Source organism: Vombatus ursinus, unplaced genomic scaffold, assembly GCF_900497805.2.
Source record: "Vombatus ursinus unplaced genomic scaffold, bare-nosed wombat genome assembly UNPS02014822.1, whole genome shotgun sequence".
Taxonomy (NCBI): domain Eukaryota; kingdom Metazoa; phylum Chordata; class Mammalia; order Diprotodontia; family Vombatidae; genus Vombatus; species Vombatus ursinus.
The window spans coordinates 16,114,827-16,128,175 of NW_020954600.1; the positions used below are offsets into that span (position 1 = coordinate 16,114,827).

The window sequence follows — 13,349 nt, forward strand, 5'->3', positions numbered from 1 at the left end:
TTAACCAATTGGTGTCCTGTTAAAATATAATAAATTTTATTTTCCATATGTTATTTGGTGCTTATCATATCCAGAACCTCCCAAATCTCTTCCTGAAAAAAAGTTGTCTCTTGACACGTTGCCATGATACAGTCCATAAGCCTTTGGTTTTCCTTTTTTCTTACTTTTGAACAATGTTTTTAAATATTTTTTTTATCCTCTTCCCTTTTGTCCACCTTTGCTTTGACATCACTGAGTATTAAAGATGTTGATTTCATTTGGTTGTTCTTATCGTGAATTTTACTACTTCTTCATCCATTGGCTCATAGGCCTCACTTAGCTTCATGTTGATCTTTTTGTAAATGCTTATCCATGGGTGAGCACTGCAGTACAGATGGACAAGTATCCCTTGCAGTAACGTTTCTTATTGTTTTTGGATATATGGTAAAATAAAACCCACCAATTTTATTTACCTTTCCAGGGAGAACCTATAAGCCATCCTTTCTTTATTTTTTTCCATTTGTGGTAACAATGTCAAGATTAATTGATTCACTTCTTCTAGTGTGGGGATTCTTCATCTAGAGTCTGTGAACTTGTTTCATTGAAAAACATTTACTATATTTCACTATTATTGACTTCCTTTATAAAACTATGTATTTTATTTATACATTTTAAAACATTCTGTGAGGGAGGCCATATTCTTTACCACACTGCTGCAGTGGTTTAGGACAAAAAGAAAGTTTAAGGAACCCCTATTCTAGTGGGTATGTCTACTTATTGGTTACTGGATAGGGATCTCATATTTGAAATAGCAGTGGCTAAGTTGTTCTTGTAGATTGGCTAAAATATATGTGATTCTTAGCTTTCTGTATTCACTTTTCTGTCAGTGTTCCTGCGAAAGGGATTTATGTAGGACTGAGGACCATTTGGCATTTTTCTTTGTTTCAGTTTTTCCATGGCCAAATAATTCATCACCAAGTATCCATCAAGGGTCTGTCCCTACTTTTCTAGGCTAGTCCTTAGAAAGCAGATGGTGACTGTTGCTGAGATTATACTTGAAGCTTGTCCAACATGGTAGAACCTGCCAGAATTTGTACTATGCTGGCAAAGCCTTCAAGAGCCATGGGTTGCCTTCACTTCATAATATGGCATTGAAGTAGAACTCTTTGGTGGGAAAAACTTAAAACATGTAAATGTCAGCAAGCTGAATTATATTTGGAAAAATGCACAGAGCATTCAATGACTCCAAACTTCTCACTGCAATAGCATTATTTTTCCATTGATGATGTAAGGCTTTTCAGTATCCAATGAGTTCAAATTGCAAGTTGTTCAAAGGGCAATTGAGAAGCATATGAGTAGGTGGACATGAGTAAGCTTCAATACATTACTAGAATTTCACAGTAATTGGTCCAACAATAAACATTAAGGGCTAGGCTCTGTTAAGCCATGTAGGTACAATGAAAGGCAAAAGCAGTCTCTGCCCTCAAGAAGAATGCATTCTGATGGGGAAGATAACATGTAAATAACTAGGTACATACAAGGCTGATAGAGAATGGATGGAAGGTAATCCAAGAGGAGATAGCACTAGCGACTGGGGAGACCAGGAAGGGCCTCCTGAAGAAGATGGGGCACTAAGTGAGTCTTTAAAGGAAATCAGGGGAACCAAGAGTGGAAACAGAGAGAATTCCAGGCATGGGAGACGATCGGGGTAAAGGCACAGAAATGTGAGATGGAGTTTCATGGGTGAGGAACTCTTAAGTAAGCTAGTACAGCTGGAGTATAGAGTGACGTGAGGAGAGTCAAGAATAAGATTGCAAAGGTAGGATAGGTCCAGGTTTTGAAGCACTTTAAATTCCAGAAGAGTTCATATTTGATCCCAGAGATAAAATATAGAGTTACTAGGGTTCATTGAGCAGAGGGTGTCATTCTTCCTCTTCAGAAAAATCACTCTGGCAGCTAAATATGAATATTGGAATGAGTAGAAACTTCAGGTAGGGAGACCAGACAGAAGAGGTGAGAAATAATGAGGGCTTGAAGTAGGGTTGTGGCAGTGTGTGAAGGATTGCTCAACAGTAGTAGGAAGTTTTTTAAAGAGAAAAGGTTTTGTGGAGAAAGATTGTAAGTTCTTTTTTGGACATACTGATTTTGATTGTGGTTTCTTTGAGACTGGATTTCAAAGTGTCTCAGCTTCCTCCCACACCAGGTAATTCACAGTTTACCAGCCCAGGTCTCTGCCTCAGACAACTTTTGGGTGATCAGAATTGGCCCCAGCTGGCTGCTGTGCTCTTTCCCTCAAGCTTAGTGGAGTACTGCACAATCTCCCACAATCGCGATGTCCTCTCCTCTCCTCAATTCTCTGGCCTCATGCTGGTAGTTCAGAGCCTATTTTCCCTGGCACCACTAGTTCAGAGCTTTGCAGCACTGGTGTTTCTTAGGCGTAGCCTCCAGTAACCTCACATTTTTGAAGGGCTACGGTCAAGCTGGCTGTTGAACCCCAAGCAAACTTCTGCATCCTGGAGCAAGAGTCTTTGCAGCACTGGAAAGAGGGAGTGAGAACGCGGGTGTGGGGATGAGTTTTGATGTAAGCCTGTGTTGTGTCATCAGGTCTGCTAGGTCTGTAGCCTTGCTGCAGGTAACCTGGGAAGTAGGGGAGAGGTGCTGAGTGAGCTGAGGGTCAGTGAGTGGGTTTTTGGATTTGTTTTTTTAATCCTTTGGATTCTGGGTGTCCTAGAGACACTCAGCTGGGAGATAGCTGAAGTTGCTTTTTCTTTGGCATATAATTTTGAGAGATTTGAGAGTGTCAGAAAAAAAATATCTAGTCTGCCATTTTGTTGCTCGTATATGGGAGACTTGACATGTTGAGTTTGAGGTGCTTACCGGACAACCGATCTGAGATATATAAGGGAAAATTGGTGATTCAGGAAAGAGACTAGAGCTACTTTCATCAATCTGGGAATTATCTGCATGGAGATGATAGTTGAACCCATAGGAGTTGATGAGACTCTTTAGTGAGATAATATGGAATGACAGGAGTGTTTAGGATTAAGCCTTGGGGTTAGACTGCATGTGACCTAGATGAAGATCCAGCATAGGAAATAGAAAAAGAGTAGTCAGGTAGGAAGAGAACCAAAAAAGAGTATTTTGTCATAAAAATCCAGAGAGGAGAGAGTTATCTAGGGGGAGCAGATGATCAGCAGTGTTAAATGCTTCAGAAAGTCCAAAAAGAACTGAGAAAAAGCCATTAGATATGACACTTAAGAGATCACCGGTGATTTTGGAGAGAGCAGTTTCAGCTAACAGTGAAGCTGGGAGCCCAATTGGGAAGGGTTTGGAAGTGAGTGAGAAGAGAGGGAGTAGAGACAGCCAGTATAAAACAGCTTTCTAAAGGAGTTTAGATGTGAAGGAGAGAGAGATAAAGGACAGTAGCTAATGGTATTGGTAGGATCAAATGCATTTTTTAAGGATGGAGGAGATACTCAATTGTTTCTATGCAGCAGGGAAGGAGCCAATATATAGTGATTAAAGATAAGAGAGAGAGAGGAGGGGACAATTTGAACAATTTGATGGGAAAGTCAGGAGGTTATGGGATCAAGAGTGCATGTAGACTGGTTTCCTTTGGCAAGAAGAAGGGCTACTTTTTCATCTAAAACCAGAGTGAAGGAGATTTTGAGGTGTTGATGTTGGTAATGAGGACAACAGATTGGTCGAGAATTTGGATCAGCTAGGGTTTATTGAGTTTGCCAGCAGGGGAGTCTTATCCAAAGAGGCAGAGACTCCCAGAACGGACAGTACAGAAAGTTTATATAAGTTTTGAGCAGTGAGGAACAGGTTAGGGGGAACAGGGCAGAAGTTGATTGATCAAGATCCCTATTGCTGAGGCTTGAGGCTAATCTGACTCAATAACCTTTTTCCCAGTTTCAGGGAATTCTGCATAACAGGATGGAAGGAGAGGGGTAGACTGTCTCTCAGAAGAGGTTACCATGACGTATCCTATTTTGGGTTACTTGTATTGCAAGCACTAATGGGACAGTACAGACGTACATGTGTGAACAAAATGGAGTGATTCTCAAAATGGTGTAGCTCCAGATCCACAGAGGGAAGATGTCTGAATGATGTGAGATGAGAGGAAAAGATAGACTTCTTATTGAATAGCCTTAATTGTTTCTATGAAATATGAAGCAAGGTGCTCAGCTGAGAGAGTGGGAGGAGAGGATGCTGTGAGAGGCCTGAAGAAAGACAGTCACAGGTAGAATAGTGGCTGTGGAGAGTGTGATAGTGAATCAGTTGAAGAGGAATAAAATGTTTGCTTTGCTGCAGTGAGGCCCCATTTGATATAACATTTCTAGTGGGGGCGTGTGTGTGTCGCTTCAGGATGTTTTCATAATTTCTTCCAGCTTCTTTCAGCAGCACATGAATAGTCATTGAGTCAGTTAATATTTATTAAGTGTGTCAGAGACTGTGCTAAGCATTGGAGATACACGTCTCTAGCCTTAGGGAAGTCACTTAACCCTGTTTGCCTTAGTTCTTTATCTATAAAACGTGGGAGACAACAAGCAAACAAATATTTACAAACAAGCTCTAGATAGGAAGTAGTTACACAAGGGAAGGCCATAGAATCAAGAAGGTTTTGTAAGAGGCTTCCTGTAGAAGATGGGATTTAGTTGGGACTTAAAAGGAAGCCAGTAGGCGAGTTGAGGAGGGAGAGCATACTAGGCATGGGGGAACAACCAGAGAAAATGTCTGGACCAGAATCATCTTATTCATGGAACAGCAAGGATACCAGGGTCACTAGATCAAAGAGCATGTGCTGGGGACTAAGGTATGAGAAGACTGGAAACGTAGGAGGGGGCTAGTTTATAAAGGACTTTGAATGCCAAACAGAGTGTATTATTTCGACAGTATTATAACATTAATAGATCTTGATCAGAATAATAAAAATTAGCAATAGTAAATATAACTATAGGTGACTATGGCTTTGTTGTTTAATCTTTGACAATACAAGGATATAAAATTTTTATCAATAATGATTCTATTCTCTGGCAACCTGAAAGGATGCTAAATATTAATTTTAGAAATAGCTCTGTGAAAACTAGGCATAGACCAACATCTTACACCATATACCAAGATAAGGTCAAAATGGGTAATGATTTAGACATAAAGGGTGGTACTATAAGCAAATTAGGAGAACAAAGAATAGTTTACTTGTCAGATCTATGGAGAAGGGAAGAATTTTTGACCAAACAAAAAATAGAGAGCATTACAAGATGTAAAATAAATCATTTTGATTATGTTAAATTAAAAGTTTTTTGCACAAACAAAACCAAAACAACCAAGATTAGAGAGAAAACAAAGCTGGGAAAAAATTTTTAATAGCAATTGTCTCTGATAAAGGGTTCATTTTTCAAATATATAAAGAACTGAATCAAATTTATAAGAATACAAGTCATTTCCCAATTGATAAATGGTCAAAGGATATGAACAGGCAGTTTTCAGATGAAGAAATCAGTCATTTGAAAAAATGCTCTAAATCACTATTCATTAGAGAAATGCAAATTAAAACAACTCTGAGGTACCATCTTACACCTGTCAGTTTGGCTAATATGACAGAAAAGGAAAATGATAGATATTGAAGAGGATGTGGGAAAATTGGGCCATGAATACACTGTTGGTGGAGTTGTGAACTGATCCAATCATTCTGCATAACAATTTGGAATTATTCCCAAAGGGCAATCAAACTGTGCTTACCTTTTGATCCAGCAATATCACTACTAGGTCTGTATCCTAATAAGATTAAAAAAAAAAAGCAAAAGGATGTGTTTGTACAAAAATATTTATAGCAGCTCTTTTTGTGGTGGCAAAGAATTGGAAATTGAGAGGATGTCCATCAATTGGGTAATGGCTAAACAAGTTGTAGTATATGAATGTAATAGGATACTATTCTAATATAAAAAATAATGAGCAAACTGATTTAAACAAAAACAAAAACAAAAACAAACCTGGAAAGACTTATGTGAATTGATGCAGAGTGAAGTGAGCAGAACCAGGAGGACATTGTACCCACTAACAGCAATATTGTGCAATGACTGGCTTTGGTAGATTTATCTCGTCTCAGCAAGATGATGATCCAAGACAGTTCCAAAGGACTCATGATGAAAAATGCTATCCATATCCAGAAAAAGAACTCCTGAAATCTGGATACAGATCGAAGCATGCTGTTTTCACTTTATTTTTTTCATTATTTTTTCCTTTTGGAATGTTTCTTCTTTGACCACATGACTAATATGGAAATATGTTTAAAATGATTGCACATGTACAACCTATATCAAATTGCTTACTGTTTTAGGGAAAGGGTTACGGAAGGGAGAAAAGGAAAAAGTTTGGAATTCAAAGTTTGAAAAAAAGAATGTTAAAAATTGTCTTTGCATGTAATTTGAAAAATTAAAATAGTATTTAAAAGATAGCTGTAAGAGGCAGTGTGGTATGAACGGAATGCTGACCTTAGAGTCAGGAATAGTTGAGTTCGAGTCTTGACCTTGATACATACTTTGTGAACATAAGTAAGTCACTGAGACTTTCAGGGATCCAAGAAACCTTCTAAGACTAAATCACTGAGGAGTTGCTGCTCTGCATCAATTCTCAATATTGATGAAATTATAGGTCCTGACCAAAAAAGAAAATCACATCAATATAAAAGTTGGACTGTGCATATAACCACGGATTCTAGTTTTCACTTTGCTTTTGTTTGATCCTATAGCCAATTTCTTTACTTCTTTGGGCCTTAGTTTCCTCGTCACTAAAAATGAGGATATTGGACTAGATCCATCAGTAAGTATTTATTAAGCACATACTGTTATATGCCAGACAAATTTAAAGAATGAGACAATCGCTACTTTTTTAAATGTTTAAATATTATCATTTAAAAATTCTGAATTTGATGAACATAAGATGAAAGAGGATCATTTGTGAAAACCCAAATCTCTGTTACATATACCTTGATTTAAAAAAAATAAATTCATTACGTTATTTTCAAAATTGCCCTTGAATTTGGAACTGTGCCCCAAAAGTTACTAAACTGTGTATATACTTCAACCTTGTTATACCACCACTACTAGCCTTATATGCACCGAGAGTAGAAAAGGACCCATACTTTCAAAAATATTAATAACAGCTCTTTTTGTAGTCATAAAGAGCTGGAAACTAAGGGAGTTCCTGTTAATTGAAGAATGGCTGAACAAATTATGGTGTATGAATATAATAGAATATTATTGTGGCATAAGAAATTATGAAAGGGATGGTTTCAGAGAAACCTGATGAGACTTGTATGAAGTAACGCATAATGAAGTGAGCAGAACCTAAAGAGCAATTTGTACTATAATAACAATGTAAAGAAAGACAACTTTGAAAGACTTATGAACTCTGATCAATGCAGTAATCAATCACGACTTTTAAAAATTTAATTTGATTTATTTTCAGTTAACAAAACTCTTATTTTCTGCCCCTTCCATCTCGTTACCTGACCCTACCCCACATTCCATATTGAAAAAAAAAGAAAAAAAAAACCCTTGTAACAGATATAAATAATTTTTTAAAAAATCTCCTTATTGACCATGTCTGAAAATATGTATCTGCACTGATTTGATCACCTCTGTCAAGAGATGTGTAACATGATTCATCAGAGGTCCTAACAATCATGGCTGATCATTACATTGATCAGAGTTCTTAAGTCTTTCAAACTTGTCATTATAATGTTCCTGTTATTAAATAAATTTTTCTCCTGGTTCTGTTTACTTCACTCTTCATCAGTTTATACAAATCTTCCCAGGTTGCTCTGAAACCATCTTGTTCATCGTTTCTTTTTTTTTTTCTTTCTTTTTTTAGGCAAGTGACTTGCCTAGGGTCACACAGCTAGTACATGTCAAATGTTTGGTCTGCAGCCAGATTTGAACTTAGGTCCACCTGACTTCAGGGCCACTGCTCTCTCCACTGCGCCGCCTTGCTGCACCTTGTTCATCGTTTCTTAAAGCACGATAGTATTCTATTACAATCATGTGGATAGAGCACCAGGCCTGAAATCAAGAAATCCTGAGTTCATATATGATCTCAGACATTTTACAAGTTTTGCAACCCTGACCAAGTAATTTAATCCTATTTGCCTCAGTTTCCTCATCTGTAAAATGAACCAGAGAAGGAAATGGCAAACTACTCCAGTATCTTTGCCAAGAAAACCCCAAAATTGGGTCATGAAGAGTCAGACATGAGTGAAACTGTACAACAACATTCATGTACAACAATTTGTCCAGCCATTTCTCAATTGATGCCCCACCCCCTTTGTTTCCAGTTCTTTGCTACCTTGAAAAAAAAGTTGGTATAAATATTTTTGTTCATATGAGTTCTTTTCTACTTTCTTTGAACACTTTGGGATATAAGACTAGTAGTGGTATTTCTGAATCAAAGGCATGCACAGTTTAGTTCGTGTATGTGTGTTTTATATATATATATCATATATATTTATATTTATATATATTCATTTATATATGTATATTTCAATTTATATATATTTCAATTCAATATATGTTTTATATATATTTCAATTTTCAGTTTTATATATAATTAAATTGTTCAGTTTTTCTTTGCTTTTCTTTTTCTCTTGTTTAGTAATGAACTCTTCCTCTATCCATATCTCTAAGGAGAACTTTATTCCATGCTCTTTAAGTTATTTATGATGTTATCCTTTGTCTATGTCTTGTATCCATTTGTGGCTTATCTTGTTGTATGGTGTGAGATGTTGGTTTACTTAGTTTCTACTAGATTGTTTTTCATTTTTCCCAACAGTTTTTGTCAGATAGTGAGTTCTTATTCCAATATCTGAGTTTTTTGAGTTCATCAAACACTAGACTGCTGTGTTCATTTGTTTCTCTATTTTATGTACCTAATGTGTTCCACGGATTAACCTCTTTATTTCTTAACCAGTACAAGCTGTTTTGATAATTATTGCTTTGTAATAAAGTTTGAGATCTGGTACTGCTAATTCCTGTTTCTTTCCACTTTTTTCATGATTTCCCTTTAGCTTTTTTACCTTTTGTTCCACCACATAAAAATTTTTTCCCCTTAGCTCTATGAAATGATCTTTCAGTAGTTTGAGTAGTATGACACTGAATTAGTAAATTAATTCAGGTAGTGTTTTCATTTTTATTATGTTGGTTTGACCAACCGTGAAATGACCAAGCACAATTTCAGAGAACCAGTGATGAAGCATATTATTCACTTTCTGACAGAGATGAAGAACTCAAAATACAGAATATGCAATATACTTTTTTGGACATGACTCATGTGGAAATTTGTTTTGCTTGATTGTATGCATTTGTTATAAGAGTTTTTCTTTTTCTTTTCCTTTGTTTTAAATTGGGGGTCTGGATTTAGACTTTTCCAAGCAAACAAAAATTAAGAAGCAAACAGAAAGAAGGCCAGAAGGAATTACAGATAAATAGGACAGCTTTGAAAATTACTTGAATTTATTATATATTCAAAAAATAAAGAAAATTTTACATAATTTACACTTGCAGTTTCACTTCCAATATTCCTGTTTTACAGCATCAGAAATGCTCATTTTATTTGGTGTTTAGTTCAAAAAATTTTTTTAAGAAAATCATCTTGTTTTCCTCTTTCTTTTTGAACTTCATTCCTCTTCTGTGCATATGGAAAAATACTTCAATGACTCTTTTTTCTTTCTTGTCTTTTTTTTTTTTTTGCAATGGTTGCTAACTCTCCTCCCTACTTTACCTCAATCCTCTCCCTAAGTTAATTTATTTTGATTTATCAACAATCACTTCCATAAGCTTTTGAGTTTTAAATTTTTCTCCCCCTCCCTCCCCACTGCCCTTCCCAAGACAGCACACAATCTGATAGAGGCTATACATATACATTACTATTAAACATATTTTCACATTAGTGATGTTGTAAGTAAGAATTAGAACCAATAGGAGGAACCACCAGAAAGAGGAAACAAAACACAGTAGAAGAAAAAAAAAAGCAAATAGTATGCGTCAATCTGCATTCAAACTCCATAGTTCTTTCTTTGGATGTGGATAGCACTGTCCATCATGAGGCCTTGGGAGATGTCTTAGATCCTTGTATTGCTGAGAAGGGTTAAGTTCATCAATATTAGTCATCGCACAATGTGACTATTACTGTATACAACGTTCTCCTGGTTCTGCTCACTTCACTCACAATCAAACCATACAAGTCCAGGTTTTTCTGAAATCTGCCTGTTCATCATTTCTTTCTTTCTTTTTTTTTTTTTTTGTTTTGACGAGGCAATGGGGTTAAGTGACTTGCCCAGGGTCACACAGCTAGTAAATGTTATGTGTGTGAAGCCGGATTTGAACTCAGGTCCTCCTGAATCCAGGGCCGGTGCTCTAACCACTGCGCCACCTAGCTTCCCCTCATCATTTCTTATAGCACAATAGTATTCCATTACATTCCTATATCACATTCACAGTTATGATTACTATCTGTGTCTTTCTCTCCATTAACCTCTCCCTAAGTTAAAAAAGAGAAAGAAAACACAATTCTTTTTTTTATTAATTTATTTTGATTTATCAGTAATCACTTCCATATGCTTTTGAGTTTAAAATTTTTCTCCCCCTTCTTCCCTACCACCCTTCCCAAGATGGGGATATAGGCCATACATTTACATTCATATTAAACATTTTCACATTAGTGATGTTGTAAGTAAAAATTAAAACCAATAGGAGGAACCAACAGAAAGAGGAAACAAAACTCAATAGAAGAGAAGAAAAAAAAATAGCAATTCAACTTCCATAGTTCTTTCTTTGGATGTGGATAGCATTTTCCATCACAAGGCCTCTGGAGATATCTTAGGTCCTTGTATTGCCGGGAAGGGTTAAGTTTATCAATATTAGTCATCACACAACGTGGCTGTTATTGTGTACAGCGTTCCCTTGGTTCTGCTCACTTCACTCAGCATTAGACCATACAAGTCTTTCCAGGTTTTTCTGAAGTCAGCCTGAAAACACAATTCTTGTACCAAACAATCATAGTTAAGCAAAATAAATCTACACATTTTCCATCTTTAAAAATGTATGTCTAGTTTTGTACCTTGAATCCATCACCTCTCCTGTCATGTGGAGCTAGCATACTTTCTCATCAGTCCTCTGGAGACCTGGTTATCATTGCATTGATCAGAGTTCTTAAGTCTTTGAAGGTGGTTTTTCTTTTCAATATTGTAGTTACTGTACAAATTGTTCTCTTATCTCTGTTCTCTTCACTTTATATCAGTTTATACAAGTCTTCCTAGGTTTCTCTGAAACCATCTCATTCTTCGTTTCTTATAGCATGATATCATTCCATCACATATGTATACCACAGTTTGTACAGTTATTTCCCGATAGATAGCTGCTCTCAGTTCCCAATTCTTTACCACAGTAAAAGATCTTGGACTGAAGTCCTAGTTTCTGGTGAAGCTGAGATTATCCTAGAGTAACGCCATGGTGGTGAGACTGTGAAGTGTAGTTACTGCATAATTCCTATCTCAACAATGCCAAAAGCTCACTTGGCAAAGGTACAAATGATCTGCCATTTCCTTCTCCAGCTTATTTTTACAGGTAAGGAAACGGAGGCAAACAGGGTGAAGTGACTTGCCCAGAGCCAGTAAGTGTCTGAGGCCAAATTTGAACTCATGAAGATGAGTCTTCTTGACTTCAGATCCAGCATTCTATTCTCCATACCATCTAGCTGCCCTACTGTTTTTTAGATTCTAGAAATTCTTTGGTAACTTGGGATCACACTGAATAAATTAAGCCAAGTCATTCAGCATTTATTAAGCAATTACTGTATGCCTGTCTCTGTGCTAAGTGGTGGGGATACAAGGAAGGAAAGAAACAGTTATTAAGTCCCTCTTCTGTTCCAGGTGCTTTATAAATATTCTTTCATTTGGTCCTCCCAACAGCCCTGGGAGATACGTGCTATTATTTTCCCCATTTTACAGTCGAGGAAACTAAGACAGAAATTAAGTGACTTGCTCAGGGACACACAGCTAGTAAGTGTTTGAGGCCCAATATGAACTCAGGTCTTCTTGACTCCAGGCCAAACACTCCATCTACTTCACTAAGTAACTTTTTGGAATAGGTCTAGCTGCCTAGAAAGGCAGTGAATTAATCCTTATTCTCCAAGAGCTCATTGTCTAATGGGATTCCAAAGAGCTTTTGTTTATGTTTATCATTTAATATTTGCTGTATTGGAAATTAAAACTAATAAAATATTACAGTGTTTACTAAATCATTTAAAATGCTAAATCCATTACCTGTTAATGGAAATAGCATATTTTATGTAAAATAACTATATTATCTAAAACAAAAAGGAGACTAGTGTTTTCACATTTTTGCAACTAGATTCTCTTGCATGCTTTTTACATTCAATTTGGTGTGATATTTTGATTTGGTTGAAGAAAATCCTGCTTCACAGTTATGTGGGCTAGACAAGGGAGAAATATTTTAATAGGCAAGTAATGTCTTAGTATCATTATAATAATAGTTTTGACCTTGTGAAGTCCCAGAAAGGATCTTAGGGACCCCAGGGGTTCTTGGACTATGCTTTGAGAACCACTGATCTAGTAGGTGATAGGTGCTAAGGGACTGAACTAAATTAATGACTATATAAATACAGAGAAATGATAACTTGCAAGAGATGTTATAGAGGCAGAAAGAACATCTGTCAAGGAAAGCAATGAGGTTATAAACCTGGGAAATTATTAAATGGTGGTTGAGTTTGACCTTTGGGGACCATTTTAAAATATAACACCATGTCTTCATTATATTACTTTAGCTGACTCAGATGGCTTTTGTACAGTACCATCAATCAGTAATCAATCACTAAACATTTTTTAAATGCCTATTGTATACTAGGCACTGGACTCTGTGTTGCAAGACCATCTTCTCCTTAGGTGTTATCTGGACAGCTAGTTTCACAATGGCATGCTTGCTCAGGTTCTAGATAATGAACAATGATCTCATACTTTCCCAGTCATCAGTGGAGTGAAGTAGGGCTATGTGCTTCCAGCAATATTGTTGGGTGCCTTCAACAAGGATGAAAACAACATCAAGGTCAGTTGCCACACTGATGGTAAATTATTTAACGTGAAAAAGCCATAAGTCAAGATTAAAGTGGCGGGAAAGTTGGTGCCTGACTTTTTGTTTGCCGATAATTGTGCAATCAGTGCAGCCTCTGTGGCTGAGATGTAACAAAGCAAAGATTGATTCTTTACTGCTTGTGCTAATTTTGGCTCAACAGTTAACACCAAGAAAACACAAGTGCTCCACCAGCCAGCACCACACCGTCTACATGTGGAAGCA

The 13,349-nt window shown here is 36.7% G+C and overlaps 1 protein-coding gene across 2 annotated transcripts in view; it reads left to right on the forward strand.

Annotated features, from left to right (window-relative positions):
* Positions 1–13,349, forward strand: part of IMMP1L (inner mitochondrial membrane peptidase subunit 1) — a 95,377-nt gene that overhangs the window by 18,524 nt on the left and 63,504 nt on the right. The window lies entirely within an intron of this gene.